This window comes from Leptopilina heterotoma, unplaced genomic scaffold (genome assembly GCF_015476425.1).
Source record: "Leptopilina heterotoma isolate Lh14 unplaced genomic scaffold, ASM1547642v1 Lhet_54, whole genome shotgun sequence".
In the NCBI taxonomy this organism is placed as follows: Eukaryota; Metazoa; Arthropoda; class Insecta; order Hymenoptera; family Figitidae; genus Leptopilina; species Leptopilina heterotoma.
This window is the reverse complement of record NW_025111118.1, coordinates 4,164,747-4,190,593: the sequence shown is the minus strand read 5'-3', so window position 1 is coordinate 4,190,593 and position 25,847 is coordinate 4,164,747. Positions and strand designations below refer to the sequence as shown.

At 22.3% G+C, this 25,847-nt stretch overlaps 1 protein-coding gene across 7 annotated transcripts in view; it reads right to left on the bottom strand.

Moving 5' to 3' along the window:
* Positions 1-25,847, bottom strand: part of LOC122508401 (glutamate receptor ionotropic, NMDA 2B) — a 200,811-nt gene that overhangs the window by 75,524 nt on the left and 99,440 nt on the right. Inside the window, exon 1 of one of the 7 annotated variants that reach the window (XM_043621710.1) lies at positions 15,895-15,991. The exons of 5 other annotated variants lie outside the window; for them this stretch is intronic. The gene's annotated coding sequence lies outside the window, so the exon portion shown is untranslated. Of the gene's footprint in view, positions 1-15,894; positions 15,992-25,847 lie in introns of those variants that run through there. One more of the 7 variants, XM_043621709.1, reaches the window with a different exon arrangement.

Here is a 25,847-nt window from a genome sequence, read left to right as displayed (position 1 = left end):
CGTTATCAAAAAATCTTTAAAAATAATTTTTGAAAAAAGGTTTTTATAAAAAATGTAGTAGAAACAATTTTTAGTCAGACTTTTTCAGATTTTTTTTTCATTCAGACTTTTTTTTAAAATTATTTAAAAAGGAGTATTTAAAAATTGAATAATTAAAAATGAGTAGTATGAAGAATATTTAATTAGACGTTGAAGTAGAATATTATTAATAGTAGGGACAATATTTATCCTCTAAATTTAAGTAGTATAAAGTAGTTTTAGTCAGCCAATAAAAAAAATTTCACAAGCAATAAAAAGAGCGACCTAGTAGCAAGTGTTAATAATTACTCTTCAGAAATTTTTCCACTTCGTCAGATTTTTCAGTAGTAAGAGTCATTTTTAGTCAGCCAGAGTAATAATTTGTTAAAGTAATAGATTTTTTTCAACAGTACAAACATTTTAAAGTCAGACGTTATCGAAGAATTTTTAAAAATAATTTTTACATAATATTTCTACAAAAACTAAGTAGTACAAACAATAAGTTTTCAAAGGATATCAAAGAATCGTTGAAAATTATATTTTCAGAAAATTATTCATTTGAGTAATGCTTTTGTGAAAAAATAAGTAGTACAAAACAATTTTTACTCAGATATTCAAGAATCCATGGAGTCCAAGAATCCAAGAATGTTTTTATGAAAAATAAGTAGTACAAACAATTTTCAGTCAGACGTTATCTAATTAAGAATCTTTAAAAACTATTTTCAAAATAATGCTTGTTTAAAAAATACGTAGTGCAGATAATTTTCAGTCAGACATTATATAAGAATGCTTAATAATTACTTTTGAAAAAAAATTCTTTTTATAGAAAATAAGTAGTATTTAAACAATATTTAGTCTGACGTACATAAGAAAATATTAAAGAATTTAGAATTTGTTTAGTAATTTAAATAAAAAAAATATTTACACACGAAATTTAAGTAGAGTAAAACAGTTTTAGTCAGACAAAAAATATTAGTTTTAGAAAAATGTAATTGATGCATTTTCACTCAGACTGTTTGAATCTGACGATTCGTAAGATGATAAATATGAATAATTTAGTAATTTGACAATTCGTCAAATTTTTCAGTAGTAAAAATAATTTATAGTCATCACAGAAAATCGTGAGGTATTAAAAATTGTTGCAGATTAAATTAACACCAAAAAAGATTAAAATAATTGATTTTGGTATTATTTTTTACAATGAATAAATTTTAGTTCATTGAATTTTTCTTTAACTATAAAACATGAAGATATCGATCGATTTTTTCATATTTTATAATAATTAAATATGACCAAGTAATAAAATCATTATTTTATATCATAAAAATATTATACTTCTTTAAAATTATTTTCATTATTTCAATTCAATTATTATTTTTAAAAATTTTTAACTCCAATTTTACTTTATATCAATTATTTTTAATAATTTTCGAAAAAGTTCTTTGACAATTTTCAAATCCATTTGTTTACAATATTCAATTTCACGAAATTTCAATTATTCCTAAATTCTTTAATTAAATGCATATTAGAAAATAAAAAGTTCAAATAATATTAAAAGAAAATTCAATTAAACTTTTTCAAAAAAATTAATTTCAAAATTCAATTATTTCTAAAAATTCATGCTATATTGCTTTTAATATTCAATTATAATCTAAACTTTTAACTGAAATTCATTTTTATGAAATGAAAATCAATTTTTATTAGAAAATTCTACAAGAATTTAATTATTTAAATGTAAAAGTAAATAATTAATTGAATAGTTGAATATTTCTCAAAATTCAATTCTCATAAAGAATTTTATTAAAAAATTTTTAAATAATTTAATTGTTTTGTCGAATTTTATTAAAAATTGCATAAACATAATTACTTTTTTCAAGGAATTCAATTATAATTGTATGACAAAGAATTAAAACGCTGCGATAAGTTTTATTATTAATAAAAATAATTGAATCCTCAAGAAGAATTTTATTACTCTTGAAAATAATTGAATGTTTGCAATAATTCGTAACTTCTCTAAAATTAAATTTTTTTCTAGTGTTTTTAACTAGAATTCTTCAATAAATCCATTATTTTTTATAATTTTTAAAAAAAGTTCTTTGAGAATTTTCAAATTTATTCGTTTACAGTTCAATTTTACAAAATTTAAATTATTCGGAAATTCTGCAATTAAATATATATTGAAAAATAAAAACTTGAAATAATTTCAATAAAAATCTTATTAAACTTTTAAAAAAGAATTAATTCTACAGAATTGTTTGTCAAAAATATGAAAGATTAAGAATTTCAATGATTTTAATTTAAAACTTTTTTAAAATTTAATTATTTCTAAAAATCCACGTTATAATGCTTTTAATATTTAATTATAATCTAAAATTTTAACTTAAATTCATTTTTAAAACCACTTTTATTAGTAAATTCCACGAGAATTCAATTATTTAAATACAAAAATAAATATTTAAATAAATAAATAAATTTAATAAATCATTTATTAATTTCATGTTTCTTGAAATTAAATTCTCATAAAAAATGTTATCAACAAATTTTTTAAATCATTAAATTCTTTGGACGAATTTTAATAAATTTTTTAAGAATAATTACATTTTTCGAGGAATTCGATTAAAATTGCATTCAAAATAATTGAAATTCTGCAATGAATTTTATTATTTATGAAAATAATTGAATTCCTAAAAGAATTTTTTATTTATAAAAATAATTGAATCCCTGTGAAAATGTTATTATTTATGAAAATAATTGAATTATTGCGAAGAAATTTAAAAAAAAATTGTAATTAATTGAATTCCTGTAAAAAATGTTATTATTTATGAAAATAATTAAATGTTTGCGTAGAATTTAGAATTTTATTCAATTTTTTTTTAATAATGGAATTCTTTTGGAAAATTTTATTGAAGCGTAGCAGAAATATTTAGTCAGACGTTATATAATGATTAAAATTTTTGTTTTTAATTATTTTATTGAAAATAAGTAGAACACACAATAATTACTCAGACGTTATGAAAAAAACATTAAAGAATTTAGTATTCATTCAGTAATTTCATTAAAAAAAATATTTTTACACGAAATTTAAGTAGTAGAAAATAGTTTTAGTAAGGCTAGGAAAAAAAATTTGTCAAACCAATTTGTTATTTTTTTAGTAGTAGAAGTCATTTTTAGTCAGACAGGGAAATAAATGTAAAGTAGTAAAAATTTATCAGTACTATAAAAATGCATTGAGTCAGACGTCAATGTTTTCAGTAGTATGAGTCATTTTTAGTCAGACATCTTTCTTCACTTTTTTTTCTTTTTTCCCTTTATAAGACTTTAAATGTTTTAATTAATTTCTTTCTTTCATGTAATTTCACGATGAAAATAGCATTTAACAATTAAAATACCAGTCTAATAGTTGTCTTTATCCCTCTCACTACAAAAAAAATTGCAAATATATCTCTCTACAAAGATAATTTTGCGAGCAGAAAAAAAAATCTTTAAACTTTAATTCGAAAATATTTTCCCCATTAATTATACATTCATGAATAGAAAATTCCTTTCACTGTTTCCAGTGAGGTAGAAAGAAGCTTAATAAATGCATAATACAAAGGGGTACAAAAAAAAAAATGAGAGAAAACACAGAGAAGATTTACATATATATGTTGTGCAAACTTATATATGTATGTAAAAAGAAAAGTGTGCTTTGGAGAAAAAGGATCTTTTCTCTTTATACCCCCCCCCCTCCCTCCTCTTACTCCACGCTTTCAATCTTTTATTTTCATCACTGACTCTCGTATATTCGCGACATTGATACAAAAGTTCGATGTATATTCTTCACTATAGTTATATTCATATATGCAACAACTAGTCGTTATATTACCCTATAAATATCTTCCTACGACTTTTCTTTTTATCTTCCAATGACAATAGAGAGATGAGACGATAAAGGCCTTCCCGATTAAATTTTTCTCAAATAGAGAAAAATTTTTTTTTTTTTTTAAATAGAGAGAAAAAAATATTTTCTTAAGTAGAGAAATAAAATATATTTATATTTTTATTCTTGAAAAGAAATTGAAACAGAAGAAACTGATACTTGTTGGTATAATTCCTCTTTTAATAAGCTTATTTAGATTTCACATAATTTTCTTTTTCTCTCTCTCTCTCTCTCTCTCCTTGTCTCAAGTGTTTTCCCTATAATATTAACATATAAAAGAAGGAAAATAAACGAATAAGAAGAAAAGTAAAAGAAATTACTTTCTTTGAAGTTTTATTATCTTCGCAAACATTTTCCAGAGTTGATGTGACAAAATATTTTACCAGTAAAACGTATTTAAATATTTTAAATAAATATATTTATATAGAAAATAAAATAAAAAATAAGGGCTGAGATTTAAATAAAAAAATATTTCGGTTTTTAAATACAATTCACATTAAAAGTCATTTATTTCATCGTTTTATTAATATTGGATGTCACTTAATAGCTAATTTAGTCAAAAATGGAATTCAATCGAAATGAAATACTTTTAAATTATAATTTTAAATCGAAAGACTTTTCGAATTTTTTCCCCCTCTTTTTTGAATCGCGAGCGTTTGTAAATCAAAAATTTGCAAAGTGTCAAAATTTTCAGAACTGTGAAAGAAAGGTTTACGAGTTCTAGATATAACTGATAAAGAATAATCGCAAAGAACAATACTCGAATGTATAATAAATCGAATGCTGTATTGGAATTTTTCAACGAAAAAAAAATCATAAATCCATCAATTTTCTTTGTTATCGTTAATCTTACAAGCGTCATTCAACATCTCAATTTTAGAATCTAGACCCCCATAGATATATTTTTTTTTTTTTTGAACAACAAATATTTATTTTATTTTCTCAGAAGAAAACTTAAATTTTATTTACAAAAATGTGAAAAAAAAATAAAAAATTAATAAATACATGCGAAAGTTAGTGGAATAATAATACATTTTCCATATCTAAATGTTTCGAAATTAAATAAATTGATAAATGAATAAATAAATTTCGAAATTAAATTAATGAATAATTAACTAAATCCATCAATAAATCAACAAGAAAAGAATAATTAATTAATAATTTAAATATCTATAAAATTTTTAAAAAAACCATTAAATTATTTACAAAAATTTTAATAAAATCCTTCCCCAGAATTCAATTATTTTTACAAGTAATAAAATTTTTCACATGAATTCAATTATTTAAAAAAAATTGTAATAATTTTCGTTCTAAGAATTCAATTAGTTTCATAAATAATAAAATTTTTCATAGGATTTCAATTATTTTTAATACAATAATTTTAAATAAATTCCTCGAAAAATGTAATTATTTTCAAAAATTTTTTACAAGAATTCAATTACATTTCAGAAATAATGAAATTCTTCGCTGAATTTTAAATATTTTCAAAAACTACCATTTTAATAAAATTTCTCAATTGAATTTAATTATTTAAAAAAAATGTAATAAAATGCGTTGCTAGAATTCAATTATTTTCATAAATAATAATAAAATGCTTTACAGAATTTCAATTATTTAAAAAAAATTTAATAAAAATTCGTTGCTAGAATTCAACTATTTTCATAAATAATAAAATTCTTCACAGGACTTCAATTATTTAAAAAAAAATGTAATAAAAATTCTTTACAAGAATTTAATTATTCTCCTAAATAATAAAATTTTTCACAGGATTTCAATTATTTTTAATACAATGTTAAGTAAATTCTTCGAAAAATATAATTATTTTTAAAAATATTCCACATTCAATTATTTTTGAAAATTCATGCTATAATGTTTTTGATATTTAATTATTATGTAAAATATTTTAACTGTAATTCATTTTTAAATCAATTTTTATTAGAAAATTCTACGAGAATTCAATTATTTTTACAAATAATAAAATTTTTCACATTAACTCAATAATCAATTCTTTAAAAAAAATTGTAATAATATTCGTTCTAAGAATTCAATTATTTTCATAAATAATAAAATTTTTCATAGGATTTCAATTATTTTTTATAGAATAATTTAAAATAAATTCCTCGAAAAATGTAATTATTTTCAAAAATTTTTTTCCAAGAATTCAATTACATTTCACAAAATAATTAAATTCTTTGCTGAAATTTAAATTTTTTCAAAAACTACTATTTTAATAAAATTTCTCAAATGAATTCAATTATTTAAAAACATATGTAATAAAATGCGTTGCTAGAATTCAATTATTTTCATAAATAATAATAAAATGCTTTACAGAATTTCAATTATTTTAAAAAAATTTAATAAAAATTCGTTGCTGGAATTCAACTATTTTCATAAATAATAAAATTCTTCACAGGACTTCAATTATTTAAAAAAAAATTTAATAAATATTCTTTACAAGAATTCAATTATTTTCCTATATAATAAAATTCTTCACAGGATTTTAATTATTTTTAATTCAATTTTAAGTAAATTCTTCGAAAAATATAATTATTTTTAAAAATATTGAAAATTCAATTATTTTTTAAAATTCATACTATAATACTTTTAATATTCAATTATTATGTAAAATTTTAAGTGTAATTTATTTTTAAATCAATTTTTATTAGAAAATTCTACGAGAATTCAATTATTTAAATACAAGAATAAATAACTTATTGAATGAATAAATAATTTTTAAAATTGAATTATCATAAAGAATTTTATCAACAAATTTTTAAATAATTGAATTTTTTCGACGAATTTTAATAAAATTTTCATGAATAATTACAGTTTTTGAGGAATTCGATTAAAATTTTATTAAAAATAATTAAAAATTCTATAATGAGTTTTATTATTCATGAAAATAATTTAATCTCGGTAAAAAATTGTATTATTTGTAAAAATAATTTAATGTTTGCTTTAAATTTTATCAACACTTTTTTAAATAATTTAAATCTTTTGAAAAATTTATTATAAATAATTGAATTGAGGAAAATTTTTGAACATAATTGAATTTCTGCGAAGAATTTTATTACTTTTAATTGGTTTTAAAAATAAATTGAATAAGTAAAGAAATGAATAAAGAAATAAATAAATGAATGAATAAACAAATTACGATACTTAAAATTATTCTTTCTGTTTGGAAAAAAAAAAATATTTGCGCCGTAATAAAAAAAAATGAACGTGTTCTGTGAAAATATTTTTGCCGTTAAGTAAAGCCCGGCAAAAGAGTATCATAATAAAGAAGCAGGTTAAAAAGCGAGACGATTATGGTCAAAAAAGAATTTCGTTTGTTCTTTTATCGCACGTAAGAGAAATATCATCTATGGGCATTTTTCTCCATGAAGGAATTCTAAATGGGATTATGGTATCTGAACATTATTTTTCTTTTATTCCGTCTGATTGTTTTTTTTAACCCAAGACTTTAGGGAATTTTTCTTTTATTACTCTATCTATTCTATTTAAATTAAATCGTAAAAACTATATAAAAAAATATAAAAAATTAAAAGAAATTAATTGTTATTAAAAATAATTATTATTTATTCTACTTAGACTGCATTTCATTGAATTTTTATTAAAAACAGTTACTATTTAATGGTTATCAAAAATAATTATTATTTATTCTACTTGAACTGAATTTCATTGAATTGTTATTAAAAATAATTATTATTTATTCTACTTGAACTGAATTTCATTGAATTGTTATTAAAAATAATTATTATTTATTCTACTTGAAGCGAATTTTATTGAATTATTATATGCCTTCTATTCGAATTATAAAAAGCGGTTCTTTAATTTTTTTAAAAAATACTATAAGACTATTTAAATAGAAAAAATTTCAATTATCAAATTATCAAAAATGGCGTAAAAGAAGATATTTTTAAAATTTATTTATTGCACTAAGGCTGCAAAAATTTATCAAGCATAAATTGAACAACAACCTGGCGTCACTGCTGTGTTAAATCGATTAATCACATCAACACTTTTTATTGAGCTATAAAAAAATATACTATGTGGAATATTGAATGGCAAAAGTAATTAACAAAATAGAATACGAGTAATTAATATATAATGTTAATAAAAATATTAATAATAATAACAATAATAATATAAAATATAATATAAAAAAATTAATTAAAATTATACAAAATAAAATAATAATTCATAAAAATAATTTACAATGATGATTTACAATAATTTATAATAAAATAAAAAAATACAAATAATTTTTATATGATTAATTTTTGCTAAAAATATACAAGCTGAACCTGTTGCTTCAATTTTCTATTGTTATTATTCAGGTGGAGAAAAAAGTGAAGAAATAACAATTTCCAAACTTCCTAGAATAGAGAAAAAGTAATTATTTATTACGAAACTTAATTTCAGATTTAAATTTATCCTTTTTTTTTACTTTAATTAAAAATATGGAGAATTTAAAAAGTTTCGTAAAGAAAATTTTTTAGTTTACTTATTCTTTAATTAAATAATTTAATTATTTAATTAATTAGTACCTTAAATTGATTACTTTTTTCGTATTTATTTATTTGATCTATTTAATGGAAATTTGAGTTCAAATTTGTCTATTTAAATTGGAAATACTGTTTTCAAAGAGTAAGCATTCAATTCAAACTAGTAAATTATATTATTTACTGGCAGAGAGTTAATATTTAAATACGAAAATAGAATATAGAATAGAGTATTATATTTGAATAGAATTCTATAAAAATTTACTATTATGCCCATATTGTAATTTATTAATGTAACTACAGCCCTTTTGTTATAATTAGAATTCTAGTAAAAAAAACTATTTTACTTTTTATTTATTTTTAAGTATTAGTCAATATTTTAATACATATATGTATGATAATAATTATTAATATTTTAATTCATTTTTATAATTTAATAAAGACTTGGAGTAGAAAATCCTCTTTTCTCTAGACATTGAAAAGTCATAAATTCTCCGTTAATTGTTTAATTAATTATTTTTTATGAGTTATAAATATTATTTAATTGAATCAACGTTTTATTATTTTTACTATAACTATAAATTATCGCCAACGTATAAAGAGATAGAAAATCGGAAAAAAATTCTTCACCTTTTCCAGCGAAAATAAAAAAAAAGTTTCTCAAGGATTTAATAAAAATCATTTCGAATAAATTTAATTCAGAGTTCAAGTGACCCGAAAATTTCCAAAATTCTAATATAATAAATTTTAAATTTACTTTTTAAAATTATTGTATCAGAATTTACGGTTTATAAATAAATTAGGGAGAGTGGGGTAAAGCTGCCATATCCACACTCTCCCCTAATAATTTACTATTTGTAAATCAATTACAATTAATAACAATTTATAATTTCATATTTATAATGTTTTATAAATTATAGATAATTTACAAATTACAATAATTTATAGATTATAAATAATTAACAACTTATACCAATTTATAATTTTTTTCACGTCGAAAAATTCCATGGAGTTTCCATGGAAATTCTGCAAGTTTTTTATTTTAAAAATATTTTAACATTTCCAGGGTTATGATAGGTCAGGGAAATCAGAGAAATGTCAGGGATTTTTTATTAAACTACGGAAAAAAATTGAATTTAGAAGAAGTTACAAATGATTGCAGAAATTTAATTTATTTTCAAAAATAATAAAATTCTTCGCAGAATTTCAATTATGTTCAAAAATGTTTAAAAATGACACGTCAAAATTTCAATTATCTCTAAAAATAATAAGATTCTTCTCCAAAATTAAATTATTTTCAAAAAATTTCCTCAATTCAATCATTTATAATAAATTTTTCAAAAGATTTAAATTATTTAAAAAAGTGTTGATAAAATTTAAAGCAAGCATTAAATTATTTTCATAAATAATACAATTTTTTACCGAGATTAAATTATTTTTATGAATAATAAAATTCATTATAGAATTTCAATTATTTTTAATAAAATTTTAATCGAATTCCTCAAAAAATGTAATTATTCTTGAAAATTTTATTAAAATTCGTCGAAAAAATTCAATTATTTAAAAATTTGTTGATAAAATTCTTTATGATAATTCAATTTTGAAAATTATTCATTCATTCAATAAGTTATTTATTCTTGTATTTAAATAACTTAATTCTCGTAGAATTTTCTAATAAAAATTGATTTAAAAATATATTACACTTAAAATTTTACATAATAATTGAATATTAAAAGTATTATAGTATGAATTTTAAAAAATAATTGAATTTTCAATATTTTTAAAAATAATTATATTTTTCGAAGAATTTACTTAAAATTGTATTAAAAATAATTAAAATCCTGTGAAGAATTTTATTATATAGGAGAATAATTGAATTCTTGTAAAGAATTTTTATTAAATTTTTTTTAAATAATTGAAGTCCTGTGAAGAATTTTATTATTTATGAAAATAGTTGAATTCAAGCAACGAATTTTTATTAAATTTTTTTTAAATAATTGAAATTCTGTAAAGCATTTTATTATTATTTATGAAAATAATTGAATCCTAGCAACGCATTTTATTACATATGTTTTTAAATAATTGAATTCATTTAAGAAATTTTATTAAAATGGTAGTTTTTGAAAATATTTAAATTTCAGCGAAGAATTTCATTATTTCTGAAATGTAATTGAATTCTTGCAAAAAATTTTAGAAAATAATTACATTTTTCGAGGAATTTATTTTAAATTATTGTATTAAAAATAATTGAAATCCTATGAAAAATTTTATTTTTTATGAAAATAATTGAATTCTTAGAACGAATATTATTACAATTTTTTTTTAAATAATTGAATTCAAGTAAAAAATTTTATTACTTGTAAAAATAATTGAATTCTTGGGAAGGATTTTATTAAAATTTTTGTAAATAATTTAATTGTTTTTTGAAAAATTTTATGGATATTTAAATTTATTATAAAACATGAAGATACCAATCACTTCGAGTCTTTGACTCGGAGTGATCGATATCTTCATGTTTTATAATAATATTCTTATAAATTGTTGAATTTTATAAAGATTTGAATTGAAAATTTTTGAAAATCTTAATTCCTATGAAATAATAATAATGATTAAATATATATTTATTTAAATAATAATTTATTGGTGTTTTGGAATAATTTTACAATTAAAAAAATTCGTAATTAAATGTAATAGAACAGTTTTTTGAGTATCTAATCATTTTTTGAGTGAATCGCAGAATATTCCTTAGGGTCAGGGAAAAATTAAAAATTTTGTCTGGAAATCAGGGAAAAGTCAGGGAAATTCTGTAAATTTTTGATTTTAATATTATTTTAACATTTTTATTATAAATAGAGTCTAACAATAAGTTTTATTGTTATTTTTTTTGCAAAATGCGTATTTCATTCAAGTTTTGCAAATGTCGAATTGCAACAATTTTTTATTAGACTCTAATCAGAATAGAACTGTTAAAATAATATTAAAATATAAAACTTGCAGAATTTCCACGGAATTTCCATGGTTTTTCCAGAGGGTATTTCCATGGAATTTTTCGTCGTGGGAGATTAATAATAAAAACAGTAAAAAAAAGCTATAATCACACTATAAAAATCTGAATTTTTAAAAAATATTCTTATTAAGAATAAATTCACTTGCCTCTAAAGCTGTGATAGATAAACAGCAGTAATTATCATATTTTATCATATTAACAACCGAATGAAACGTGTCAGTGCATATCTATTAAATATATATATATATATATATATATTCAAGTGTGGGAAATAATATCTCATCAACAATATTCGATTCTCTTGGCTTTATATCGAAAATGTATCATTTGATCCGTGAGGTTGGAAATTACACCTAATTTACCGATATAGTGTAACCTATAATGTAAATAGGGATCAATTTAACCCGTCGTCCATCGAATTTGAGTGCGTGTATTTGTGTGTATATATACACATATGTGTAATATTATATATTTAGTAAATATTGGTTTCCCTTAAGTAACATAAGAGCTTATAAAGAGGGGGTCTAAAAGGTGCCAGTGTGAGATAAAAACTTAAATGTAAAATCAATTCTTACGATCCTATTAAACATTTCATCGTTTTCCATTTAACAGCCATGGGAAATTAATAATCATCATTTAAAATTGTAAAATTTACCGCCTCTACTTTCTTTTATAGCTTCATGTCTAACTTAATACCGGCATTAAAATTTTATTATCATTTTAATTAATTCAGAAAAAAAAGAGAAAAAGAAAATTTAGTTTTTCCCACACTGTTTCTTTATGTAATTAATGTATAAATATAAATATAAATATAAATATAATAATAATAATAATGAATAAAATAATTAAAAATTATTATATTATTATTATTCATAATACTGAGAGTAATTAAAAATTTAGTATAATTATAAAAATAGTATTAAAATGATATTAGAATTATAATCCTGACTATTATCATAATTTTTAGTATGACTATTATAATAATTTTTATGATTGAATAAAATTATTTTTAGGAGAAGAGCTGAGAAAAGGTCAAAAGAGAGTGATATACGGATATGAAATAGTTTTTTTTTTTTAATTGTGACAAGTGTAACTGATGCTGAGTGCTTATAAGAGTAAAAACTGTATGAAATGAAAGAAAAGTTTCAACATATGAATATGAACGAGTTTTGCTGAATAATGTCAAAGAGATGTTTATTCTGTAAAACTTTTATGCAACCGTTTCAAATTTTTGACGAGAGTTTTTAAGTAGTATATTCCAAAAAGCGGAGAAATTTTATTTTTAAATTGCATTTTAATATTATTATCGCAGCTTCTTTAATTACGACATAGTGGAATGTAATAAATGTCAAGAGCAATTAAGAGAGACAAAAAAATTTGTAATATTTTTTTCGGTATTAAATATTTCATTATAATTATACTCTCTTCATTAATCTAAATTAAAAAATTTTTTAAAAAGATTAGTTACAAAAAATTTGATAAATGTATGAGATAAATAAATAACTAACAAGTTAATAATGAAAAGTTATTAATAAAAAAAAGTTAATAATAAAAAAGTTATTAATAATTAGAAAAAAATAAATATTTAAATTTAATTAAATAGAAAAATAATAATTTTTTTTAAATAGCTCAAGTGAAATTTGTTTTCTTAACCGGCGAAGTTACTGGTTTTAATTTATGCTAACACAACACAACTCTCGACTCACGGAGAATTCAAAGAAACATAATTAATATTTTCCTCGATATCTAATTATATTATGCAATATTGTAGAATTGCGTCAATTGTTCTTCCTCTCGACTTTACAAATTGCATTTAAAATAATATTTTCACTGGTCTTGAATTTATAATTGTCAGGTCAAGTTTTGTAAGAATGTAATAATCATTAAATTTTAATTAATTTCCCCTTATCGAAATTTACTTTAATACAAACAGTAAATTATACTAAAATTTTGAAACAGAGAAACAAAATTTTCAAAATTTTAATTAAAATTCAAAAATAGAAATTAAAACCAATTAAATTATTATCAACTTCATAAAAATTAATTTTAAAAAACCAGTTTAAAAAATTTAAGTTCGAATTTTAAACTTTTTTTCTCCAATTGTCAGATAATTTTTTCTTTTTAAAAAAAATTAATTTTCCTTCTTTTCAAAGAAATTTGTTAAATACCCTTTCATTTCCAAAGTGACAATAAAAGTACTTGAGAGGCATGAAGAAATGAAAAATAGAGAATAAAGGGAATTTTCTTTTCAAAAAAATTAATTAAACATTAAGTCCATATGATTAAGTATGTGATTGAAATAAATAGGAAAGACAGTAAATTTATCATTTCAAATTCTCAACCAAATCGAATTCAATATATATATCTATATATAAAGATAAGGAATGACACATGAGTAAAAGAATTCAAAGAACAATTCAATTCCCATTGTTCGTTAATTTATCATAAACCAGACATGTGTGTAAGCCAATATATAGGAATTTTTCTATTCACTCCTCAAAACATTGTTTTCATTTATTTCGAGACAACATAAATTTTTCAACTCTATCTTTATTGTTGATGAGTTGTAATGGAGGAAATGAAAAAAAAAATTTCTTTTCTAAACGGGAGACAATTCAGTAGTTAATGTCATTTTTAGTCAGACGATCTATAAAAGTTTATGAGATGAAAAATTTATTAAATAAAAATTTTATTAAAAAACATATATTCGGATAATTAAGTAGTTCAAACAATTTTAGGCAGACATTAGTATATTACTTAACTTTTTTGAATTTTAAGTAGTACAAACGATTTTAGTCAGACGTCACTTGACTTATAATTGAAAATTAAGTAGTACAAACAATGTTGGTCAGACGTTAATAAAGTTCTTGTAAACGTTTCTGAATATTAAGTAGTACGAACAATTTTAGTCAGACGTCAGTTGGTTTCCAAGGACAGAATTAAAAATTAAGTAGTACAAACAATTTTAGTCAGACATTAGTATATTACTTAATTTTTTTGAATTTTAAGTAGTACAAACGATTTTAGTCAGACTTTACTAAATTTATTTGTAAAGATTTTTGAATTTGAAGTAGTAAAAGCAATTTTAGTCAGACTTTAGTCAGTTTCTAAAAACATAAGTATCAGTAAAGTAGTATAAACAATTTGAGTCAGACGTTTGCAAATTTTCTTAGAAATACAATTGAATATTCAGTAGTATAATCGACTTTGGTCAGACATTACCAAATCTTTACAAAATATATTTGAAAGTTAAGTAGTGAAAACAATTTTAGTCAGACATTTAATACAACTTCTTAAAATTTACTTGCAAATCAAGTAGTAAAAACAATTTTTAGTCAGACGTTACTAAAGTGCCAAAAATCATATTTGAAAATTAAGTAGTAAAAAAAAATTTTCTCAGACAAGAACAAATTTAGTCAGCAAGTAGTTAATGCATATTTTAGTCAGACACATTATGCTTTTACGTATTTGAAAACGTTTCAGTAGTAAAAGCAATGTCAAGTCAGTCACACAAATTATCCCAAGTTAGACAACTTATTACATTCTCAATTATGTAAAGAAGTGGTGCTTGCATGTTTTAGTCAGACATTATTAATTAACAAGAACGTACAGAATGTTCATTTCCCAAGTATTAAGAGTATCAGTGGAAAATACATTACTATTCAGTCAATATTTATTTATTTATAAACTTTATGAATTTATTTATAAAATTTATAAATTTTATAAATTTATTTATAACAATTGCCTACTTAAGAAAAAATTCTAGTATTACTAGTAGTTACAGTTTTTCTACTGTTTAACAGGTTCTACTAATTTTTTTTGTAATTCAATAATTAATTTTCAGAAATTTATTTTAATAATTGCTTCAGTAAATAGGTACTATTTTTTAGAATTCTGATAATTTCTCAGCAATTAATTTTTAGCCGTACGAATGTCACAATTTAAAAAAAAACCACGTCAGTAATTAAATAATATGTGAATTATAAATAAATTATAATGAATTATTATAATATGGTTACTAATATTTACAGTAGTAACAGTAGGCACTACCATTTTTTTTTTAGTAATTTTATTATTAATGTTTAGTAATTTATTTTAATAATTATTTCAGTAACTGGTAATTTTTTACAAATTTTTGATTATTTTCAAGTAATTAAGTCTTTAAATTTTTTTTTAAATTGTTTATTGAAAGAAATTGACAATTTTTAATATAATGAATTTAAAGGAATGTCACCATTTGAAGAAAATCATGAATAGTAATAAAACTATATAAGATAATAAATATAAAAATTATAAATTATTATAATACAATATAATTATTTTAATGTAACATATAATATTAATAATGAAACATAAGTATTTTTATTTCTCCACAAAAAATATTTGTCAGTTTTAGGAGAAAACTTATAAAAATTGAAAAATATTTATAATTTAATAACTCTTACGTTTCATAATATTTTCAAAAACTGATTCGATTTCTTATTTTATTAAATAAAAGAAAATCCTACTGTTATCTTCCTTTGAAATTTAATTTTCTTCTCGTGCTCAGTTGACAAATGTCGATCTTTAATGCCGACATTCTAGAAAATATGGTTTTAAAATAGAACAATTTTTTTTAAATACATATATAATTTAAACATTTAACAAACAAAGCGATATATATAATTTTTTTTTTAAACATCCGTCTTTAGCTTTTTGGATCATAGAATTTTAAATAGAATTTTTATTTATTTACTATAGAATTTAAAATATAAAATAGAATCACTTATTTAATATTATATAGAATTTTGATTGTAGCGAAATTTTTATTATAATTTAAAAGCGCGGCCCACGTGTTTTTTTCCTATCGACAAAAAAATGTTCCTTTTTCGGAGAAAAAAAACAAGAATCAATTAACAGTCATTTCTATCAAAATTTGAATAGAAATCGCACAATACTAACAAAAAAAAAACTTTCACTTTCACTTTTCTCACATCAACGTCTCTTTCTTGTTAGGCTCGACAAAATTTTGAAACTAAAAAGAGACCGAAAAAAGAATCAAAAAGAAAAGAACTAGGAGAAAAGAGCACGAGAGAGCCACGCGCGACGTTTCGAGATTCACGGCCGACTGATGCCGGTGAACTGAGAGGGTAAGTGTAGGCGCGGGAGTATTAGAAAATAAAAAAGAGGGAATAAAGAAAACTAACAAATGTTTAAGGTCACTTTCTTTCTTTTTTTTTTTTAATTAACAAGCCAGAAAATTTGAGAAGGGAAAAAAGAAAAAAAAGGGGTGGGGAAATTTATCGTTGAACAAAAATTGCAGTGGTAGGAAAAATTAAAAATGAGAGAGAAAGAGAGACACCGCCCAGATGTTTGATTCCCGGTTATGACAACGCGAAAAACCACCCCTGAGAGTGTGTGTGTGTGTGAGAGAGAAAGAGAGTTGTGTGTGATTCTCAATATAGTTGAAGGAAATTTGCGTTTGCGCATGCCAGGTCGCCATGGCGATTCAAGTAGAGTCAGCTTTTCACAAGCCATGGTTGCTAGAATCTCCCTCGCTTTCAACGAAAATGAGAAACGTGACATGAACATGTGGACCACGCTATGAATAGAATTTATCTCATTTTCCAATGATTGCGGTTTACAAAATTCGATTCAATGCCACAACACTTCTCGACACCTCTTGATTTCATTATATTATACAATATATACTTAGACAATATATATATATATATATATATATATATATATTTTAAAAAATTTAGGGAGTTGACGGTCACTGAAGTTGGGAGTGAAATTTTCCGAGTTAAAAATCAACTCGAAAAATTCTTTGCAAGTATTCAATTATTTTCAGAAAATCATAACATTCATCGTAAGGATTCAATTATTTTTATTAAAACATTAACATATTTTATAAAAATTCAATTACTTTCAAAAAAAAATTTCACGAAAGAATTTCAATTTTTTTTTTCAATTCGTTAGAAAAATTTAATTACTTAAAAAAAAAATTTTCATGAAAGAATTCAATTATTTTCTAAAATTTTAATAAATCCTTTAAATCAATTTAATTCTATTTATAAATAATAAATTCCTTTCCAAAAATTCAATTATTTTGAAAAAATTTTTACGAAAGAATTCAATTTTTTCTTAATTGGTTATAAAATAAATAAATAATTCAACAGAATTCAATTTTTTTTTTGTAAAATTTTAGTGAAATTCGTCATGTAATTAAATGTTTAATTTCAATTATTAACAAACACGATTTTTCTGAAAACTTGAAAGAAATTTTTCAGTAAAATCTTATTATTTTCAAAAATTTTTAATTAAAATTATAAAAGAAACTCCATTATTTCAAAGAAAATTTAAAAGAAATTCTTCAAAAGATTAAGATTATCAAAAATTTTAATAAAATTCTTGTCAAGAATTCAATTATTTTCACAAATAATAAAATTCTTCGGAGAAATTCAATTATTGTCAAATTTTTTGATAAAATTCTTTGCAAGTATCTAAGTATTCAATGATTTTCAATATATTAATTTTAAAATTGAAAAAAATATTTAAAAAGAAAAAATTATTAACTATTATTCTCAATATTGTAATAATGTTAACATTAAATTATAGACACATACCTTTCGAGTAAATGATGATTATTAAATTTAAAATTTCGATACTTATATGAAACTTATAAATATTATAATTTGGGTGAAATTATGAACTCCTAAATTTTATAAACCTAACCGTCAAAAAGTTTGACATTTAAAAAAAAAATAAAAAATGACAATAACCCACAAAAATTAATTTTCAAAACAAACAAATGAATGCAGATAATTTGCTAACGGAAAGGGAAACTTACGATTATTATAATGTATATATGTATATGTATATTAATTCGAAATTGTGATGACAAATAGAAACCATCAGATTTTTTTTCACTTCTTTTCATTAAAAGACTAAAATTTTGTTAAATATTATGTTTTGTCAAACTGAAATTAAAATTATGCAGATTTTTGTTCTTTACTTCTAAAGAAAATTAGAAAAATGTTAAACAACTGTGATTAAGAAATAGAAAATTTATTTATTTTGCATTATTTTTTGTTTATGAATCACAATTTTTTTAACAGAATTATTATTTTGTTTTAGAAAAAGAAGAAAAATATTTGCACAATTCCTATTTTTAATCTTATTTTTGGAACAGGATAAAATCATTATTTTATATTATAATAATATTGTTACTGTAACTTTATCAAAATTATTTTCATCATTTTAATTCAATTATTATTTTCTAGAATTTTAAATTATTTTTTATCAAAATAATAATTGGATTCTTTAAAAAAAATTTTATTATTTATGAAAATAATTGAATTCCTGTGAAATTTTTATTATTTATGAAAAAAATTAAATGTTAACATACGATTTTATTACAATTTTTTAAAAAAATTTATTATAAATTAATTCAATTGAATTCTGTTTGGGAAATTTTATTAAAATAGTAGATATTGAAAATCATTGAAATTAGGAAAATTTTGGAAAACAATTGAAATTAGGACAAGAATTTTTTTTGACATTTATTAAAATAATTGAACTTTGGAGAAGAATTTTGTTATTTATAAAGATAATTGGGATTTTTACGAGAATGTTTTTCAAATTTCGAACATAGTTGAATTTTATAAAAAGAATTTTATTTTTTTTTTTTTGAAAATAATTGAATTTCTGCAATTATTTTTAATTTCTCCAAAATTGAATTTTTTTAGTGTTTTCAACAAAAATTTTAATTAGACAATTTTTAAATTCTATTATTTTTAAAATTGTTAATTTTATTTAAAAAATATAGTAAGAAATTAGCTAGTGATTTAATTTAATAGAATAAAACAATTATCTTATTAATTTTATTTATAAAAAATTAAATATATTTATTATAGTTACTGTATTATTTATTCAGTATACAATTTAAACACTTATATATGTAATTTTTAGAAATTAAATATAAATCTAGAAAATAAAAATGGAGAAATGTATAGAAGCTTTCGAGATGATTGCACTTGTTGGCATTCTCAATCCTTTTTTTGGAGGAGAATGAGGTTCAAGGTTGGAATTTGACCGAGAAAACCTTGACACATTTTCCATTAGAATTTCCCTTCTTTTTTGCTGTTTCCTTTTTTTTTATTATTTTTTTTTTTTTTTTTTGCCTTGAGACAAAATTGGCAACCCAGTTTAATTAAATTCTTAGAGAATTTCTTTATTGTTGGAAAAATATGCGCTACGCATTTATTTTAATGTGCGGTGAGTAAATATTTAAATTGCAAAACTAAAAATTATAATACTCGACATTCTTTTTATTACAGTTGAGTGGGAAATTTTATTGACTGTGATGAGAAATTTTTGTCCAATTTAGAATAATTTTGTAAATTACTTCCTCGTTCTAAGAGTTTATTTGCAAATTAAGTAGTTCAAACGATTTTAGTCAGACATCTTGTTATTGTATTTGAATATTAAGTAGTGCAAACGACTTTAGTCAGACGTCAGTTTGTTTCTAAAAACATTATTGTAAATTAAGTAGTACAAACAATTTTAGTCAGACGTTAATAAACCTCTTGTTATTGTTTTTTAATATTAAGTAGTACAAACGACTTTAGTCAGACGTCAGTTAGTTCCTTAAAACATAAATGAAAATAAAGTAGCACAAACAGTTTTAAGTCAGACGTTTTCATGCTTTACTTTGCAGCAGTTTTTATTCATGTCTGATTTATGAAAATAAAATTAAATATAATAGAAAAGCTATTGCCTGACTAAAACTGTTCATTACTACTGAAAATGACATCAAAAGGATGTAATTACATAATTGTATTTTGCCACTAAAAAGAAAATTGTACAGATTTCGCCGGTCTGACTAAAACTTTCATGTTCTACTGAAAAATATAATTACAAGAAAGAAATTAGTTTTCATTTCTTTCAAAATTATTCCTCACTACTGATAAGAGAAATTTTAATTATAAACTCAAGTATTATACACTAAGTCAAAAATTTTTAATTTAAACTTTTATATTAATAGTGAAGCTAATTGAAAATAAGTCCTGAAATTTTTTATTTGTATTTCAACAAAATTTGATTTTCCGATAAAGAGAAGTTTTTTATTTTGAAAACATCCCAAGATCCGCAAATACGATTTCTTTCTAAATCCGAATTACTATTGATAAACGATTTAGATAAAAGTATATGGCCACTTCTAAAGCTTATACAACTTCCATATAATCTCCATGAGATTTTCGAGCAATTTTATATTCAGTCCCATATACAACTGTTATTTACACATTCAATCTCGAATTCAAGTAAATCTTTTCTAAATTTTTCCTGTACTTTTAATAATTTCAATAATTTTAATAATTTTAATAATTTTAATAATTTTAATAATTTTAATAATTTTAATAATTTTAATAATTTTAATAATTTTAATAATTTTAATAATTTTAATACTTTTAATAATTTTTTTTTAAATTCGTCGTATTTATTTCACCCAAAAAAGTAATTAACATTTGACAGAGAAATAAAGGAAAAAACCCAGAAAAACAGACAAAAAAAAAACCCACAAGAAAAAATAAACGCAAAAAACATTTACAATAAATGTAAATAAAAGCTTTGCCCTCCTAATATAAAAATAGAGAAAGAGTTTATCCTACGTACATATTGTTGTAACGAACGAAATTCAACAAGGAATTTTCATTGCGGAATCCCAAATTGCAAATGTCTTTGGAATTCCGATTAGAATTTCCTCTCAACAATTTTCGTGGGATTATAATTCCAAACGTGCGAGTTTGATTCACAAGAGGAAAAATTTTTTTTTCAAAATAAAATAAACAATAGCCTCACACTGATATTCTTTTTATATGCTTTGAAAAATAAGGAAACAATCAATGTAAATTTATTTTCTCTAATGAAACAAAAAAGAAGAGAAATAAAACACAAACACAAAAAAAAATGTAATAAGGAAAGAAGAGTAAAAAAAAGGCAATTTCTCTTTTTTTTTCTTTTCTCTTCTCTTATCACAGCAGACAAATCACATTTTTGCTTTAGTTCAAATATTTTTTCAAGAAACAACACTCATCCCCATAAACTCTAGATAGTTTCAATCGAGGGGGATAAATTCAATTTGAAAAGATTTTTTCAAATGATTCTCAGAGGAAATGAATTTTTTCTTTTTATCACAATTTTTCCACATAGGGTCAATCTCAAAAATATATCTTTCACATCTACAGCGTAACGCAAAGAAAAAGTAAAGGAAAAAAACATTTGTGAATATAAATTTTACTTGTCGAATCTATTTTATTAATTGAAAAAAATTTTTGTTTAATTAAATCACAATATTTAGATAAAAATAGTGAAAAATTTCTTACTCTCGTTCAATGTTTGGAAATAAAATAATAATTTTAAAACAAATTTTTATTTTAATGAAATCAAAACATTTGGAAAAAATAAAAAAAAATTCTTTCGTTTTTAATTAAATTCAATTAAATTCTTCTATTTTTTTATAGAAAAAATTTCAGAGAAAAAATCTTTATTCAGTTGGACATTTAAAAATAAAATAATAATAATAATAACAAGTTGATCATTTCATGATCATTTAGCTTCCTCAATACAATATATACCTATTGTATAATTTTTTATTTTAGAATAATTATTTAAAAGTGTTAAAATACACATGCTAGTGTTCAGTCGGGTTCAGTCCCTACTAGAACTCTGGTAATTTTCAGATGATTAAATTAAATAAATTTGGAAGAAATAAATTTTTCTTTTCCTTTTTACCAAATTTTCATTGTCTGATAGCGTTCCGGTGATGGTGCTACTACTAAAAAATTGAAATAAAATTCTCTATTCTTCAGGATTGTGTAGGGTTCAGTCCCTACTAGAACTCTGGTAATTTTTAGATGATTAGATTTGTTAAATTTGGATGAAATAAATTTTTATTTTCGTCTTTACCAAATTTTGATTGTCTGATGGCGTACGGGTAGACCTGCTACTACTTAAAAAATTAAATAAAATTCTCTTTTCTTCAGGAATGGGTAGGGCTCAGTCCCTACTAAAACTCTGGTAATTTTCAGATGATTAGAATTATCAAATTGGGAAGAAATAAATTTTAATTTTCGTTTTTACCAAATTTTGATTGTCTGATGGCGTACGGGTGGACCTGCTACTACTAAAAAATTTAAATAAAATTCTCTATTCTTCAGGATTGTGTAGGGTTCAGTCCCTACTAGAACTCTGGTAATTTTCAGATGATTAGATTAAATAAATTTGGATGAAATAAATTTTTATTTTCGTCTTTACCAAATTTTGATTGTCTGATGGCGTACGGGTGGACCTGCTACTACTAAAAAATTTAAATAAAATTCTCTATTCTTCAGGATTGTGTAGGGTTCAGTCCCTACTAGAACTCTGGTAATTTTCAGATGATTAGATTAAATAAATTTGGATGAAATAAATTTTTATTTTCGTCTTTACCAAATTTTGATTGTCTGATGGCGTACGGGTGGACCTGCTACTACTAAAAAATTCAAATAAAATTCTCTATTCTTCAGGATTGTGTAGGGTTCAGTCCCTACTAGAACTCTGGTAATTTTCAGATGATTAGATTTGTTAAATTTGGAAGAAATAAATTTTTCTTTTCAATTTTACCAAATTTTGATTGTCTGATGGCGTACGGGTGGACCTGCTACTACTAAAAAATTTAAATAAAATTCTCTATTCTTCAGGATTGTGTAGGGTTCAGTCCCTACTAGAAATCTGGTAATTTTCAGATGATTAGATTTGTTAAATTTGGATGAAATAAATTTTTATTTTCGTCTTTACCAAATTTTGATTGTCTGATGGCGTACGGGTGGACCTGCTACCACTAAAAAATTCAAATAAAATTCTCTATTCTTCAGGATTGTGTAGGGTTCAGTCCCTACTAGAACTCTGGTAATTTTCAGATGATTAGATTAAATAAATTTGGATGAAATAAATTTTTATTTTCGTCTTTACCAAATTTTGATTGTCTGATGGCGTACGGGTGGACCTGCTACTACTAAAAAATTTAAATAAAATTCTCTATTCTTCAGGATTGTGTAGGGTTCAGTCCCTACTAGAACTCTGGTAATTTTCAGATGATTAGATTTGATAAATTTAGAAGAAATAAATTTTTATTTTCGTTTTTACCAAATTTTGATTGTCTGATGGCGTTCGGGTGAGGGTGCTATTACTAAAAAATGGAAATAAAATTCTCTATTCTTCAGGATTGTGTAGGGTTCAGTCCCTACTAGAATTCTGGAAATTTTCAGATGATTAAATTAAATAAATTTGGAAGAAATAAATTTTTCTTTTCGTTTTTACCAAATTTTCATTGTCTGATAGCGTTCCGGTGATGGTGCTACTACTAAAAAATTTAAATAAAATTCTCTATTCTTCAGGATTGTGTAGGGTTCAGTCCCTACTAGAACTCTGGTAATTTTCAGATGATTAAATTAAATAAATTTGGAAGAAATAAATTTTTATTTTCGTTTTTACCAAATTTTGATTGTCTGATGGCGTACGGGTGGACCTGCTACCACTAAAAAATTCAAATAAAATTCTCTATTCTTTAGGATTGTGTAGGGTTCAGTCCCTACTAGAACTCTGGTAATTTTCAGATGATTAGATTAAATAAATTTGAATATAATAAATTTTTCTTTTCGTTTTTACCAAATTTTGATTGTCTGATGGCGTACGGGTGGACCTGCTATTACTAAAAAATTGAAATAAAATTCTCTATTCTTCAGGATTTTGTAGGGTTCAGTCCCTACTAGAACTCTGGTAATTTTCAGATGATTATATTAAATAAATTTGGATAAAATAAATTTTTGTTTTCCTTTTTATCAAATTATGATTGTCTGATGGCATTCGGGTGAGGGTGCTACTACTAAAAAATTTAAATAAAATTCTCTATTCTTCAGGATTGTGTAGTATTCAATTCCTACTAAAACTCTGGTAATTTTCAGATGATTAGATTGAATAAATTTGGATGAAATAAGTTTTTCTTTTCGTTTTTACCAAACTTTGATTGTCTGATGGCGTACGGGTGGACCTGCTACTACTAAAAAATTCAAATCAAATTCTCTATTCTTTAGGATTGTGTAGGGTTCAGTCTCTACTAGAACTCTGGTAATTTTTAGATGATTAGATTTGATAAATTTGGAAGAAATAAATTTTTATTTTCGTTTTTACTAAATTTTGATTGTCTGATGGCGTACGGGTGGACCTGCTACTACTAAAAAATTCAAATAAAATTCTCTATTCTTTAGGAATGTGTAGGGTTCAGTCCCTACTAGAACTCTGGTAATTTTCAGATGATTAGATTAAATAAATTTGGATGAAATAAATTTTTATTTTCGTTTTTACCAATTTTGATTGTCTGATGGCGTTCGGGTGAGGGTGCTACTACTAAAAAATTGAAATAAAATTCTCTATTCTTCAGGAATGTGTAGGGTTCAGTCCCTACTAGAACTCTGGTAATTTTCAGATGATTATATTAAATAAATTTGAATAAAATAAATTTTTGTTTTCCTTTTTATCAAATTATGATTGTCTGATGGCATTCGGGTGAGGGTGCTACTACTAAAAAATTTAAATAAAATTCTCTATTCTTCAGGATTGTGTAGGGTTCGGTCCCTACTAGAACTCTGGTAATTTTCAGATGATTAAATTAAATAAATTTGGAAGAAATAAATTTTTCTTTTCGTTTTTACCAAATTTTGATTGTCTGATGGCGTACGGGTGGACCTGCTACTACTAAAAAATTTAAATAAAATTCTCTATTCTTCAGGATTGTGTAGGGTTAAGTCCCTACTAGAACTCTGGTAATTTTCAGATGATTATATTAAATAAATTTGAATAAAATAAATTTTTGTTTTCCTTTTTATCAAATTATAATTGTCTGATGGCATTCGGGTGAGGGTGCTACTACTAAAAAATTCAAATAAAATTTTCTATTCTTCAGGATTGTGTAGTATTCAATCCCTACTAGAACTCTGGTAATTTTCAGATGATTAGATTTGATAAATTTGGAAGAAATAAATTTTTATTTTCGTTTTTACCAAATTTTGATTGTCTGATGGCGTACGGGTGGACCTGCTACCACTAAAAAATTCAAATAAAATTCTCTATTCTTTAGGATTGTGTAGGGTTCAGTCCCTACTAGAACTCTGGTAATTTTCAGATGATTAGATTAAATAAATTTGAATATAATAAATTTTTCTTTTCGTTTTTACCAAATTTTCATTGTCTGATAGCGTTCCGGTGATGGTGCTACTACTAAAAAATTGAAATAAAATTCTCTATTCTTCAGGATTGTGTAGGGTTCAGTCCCTACTAGAACTCTGGTAATTTTCAGATGATTAAATTAAATAAATTT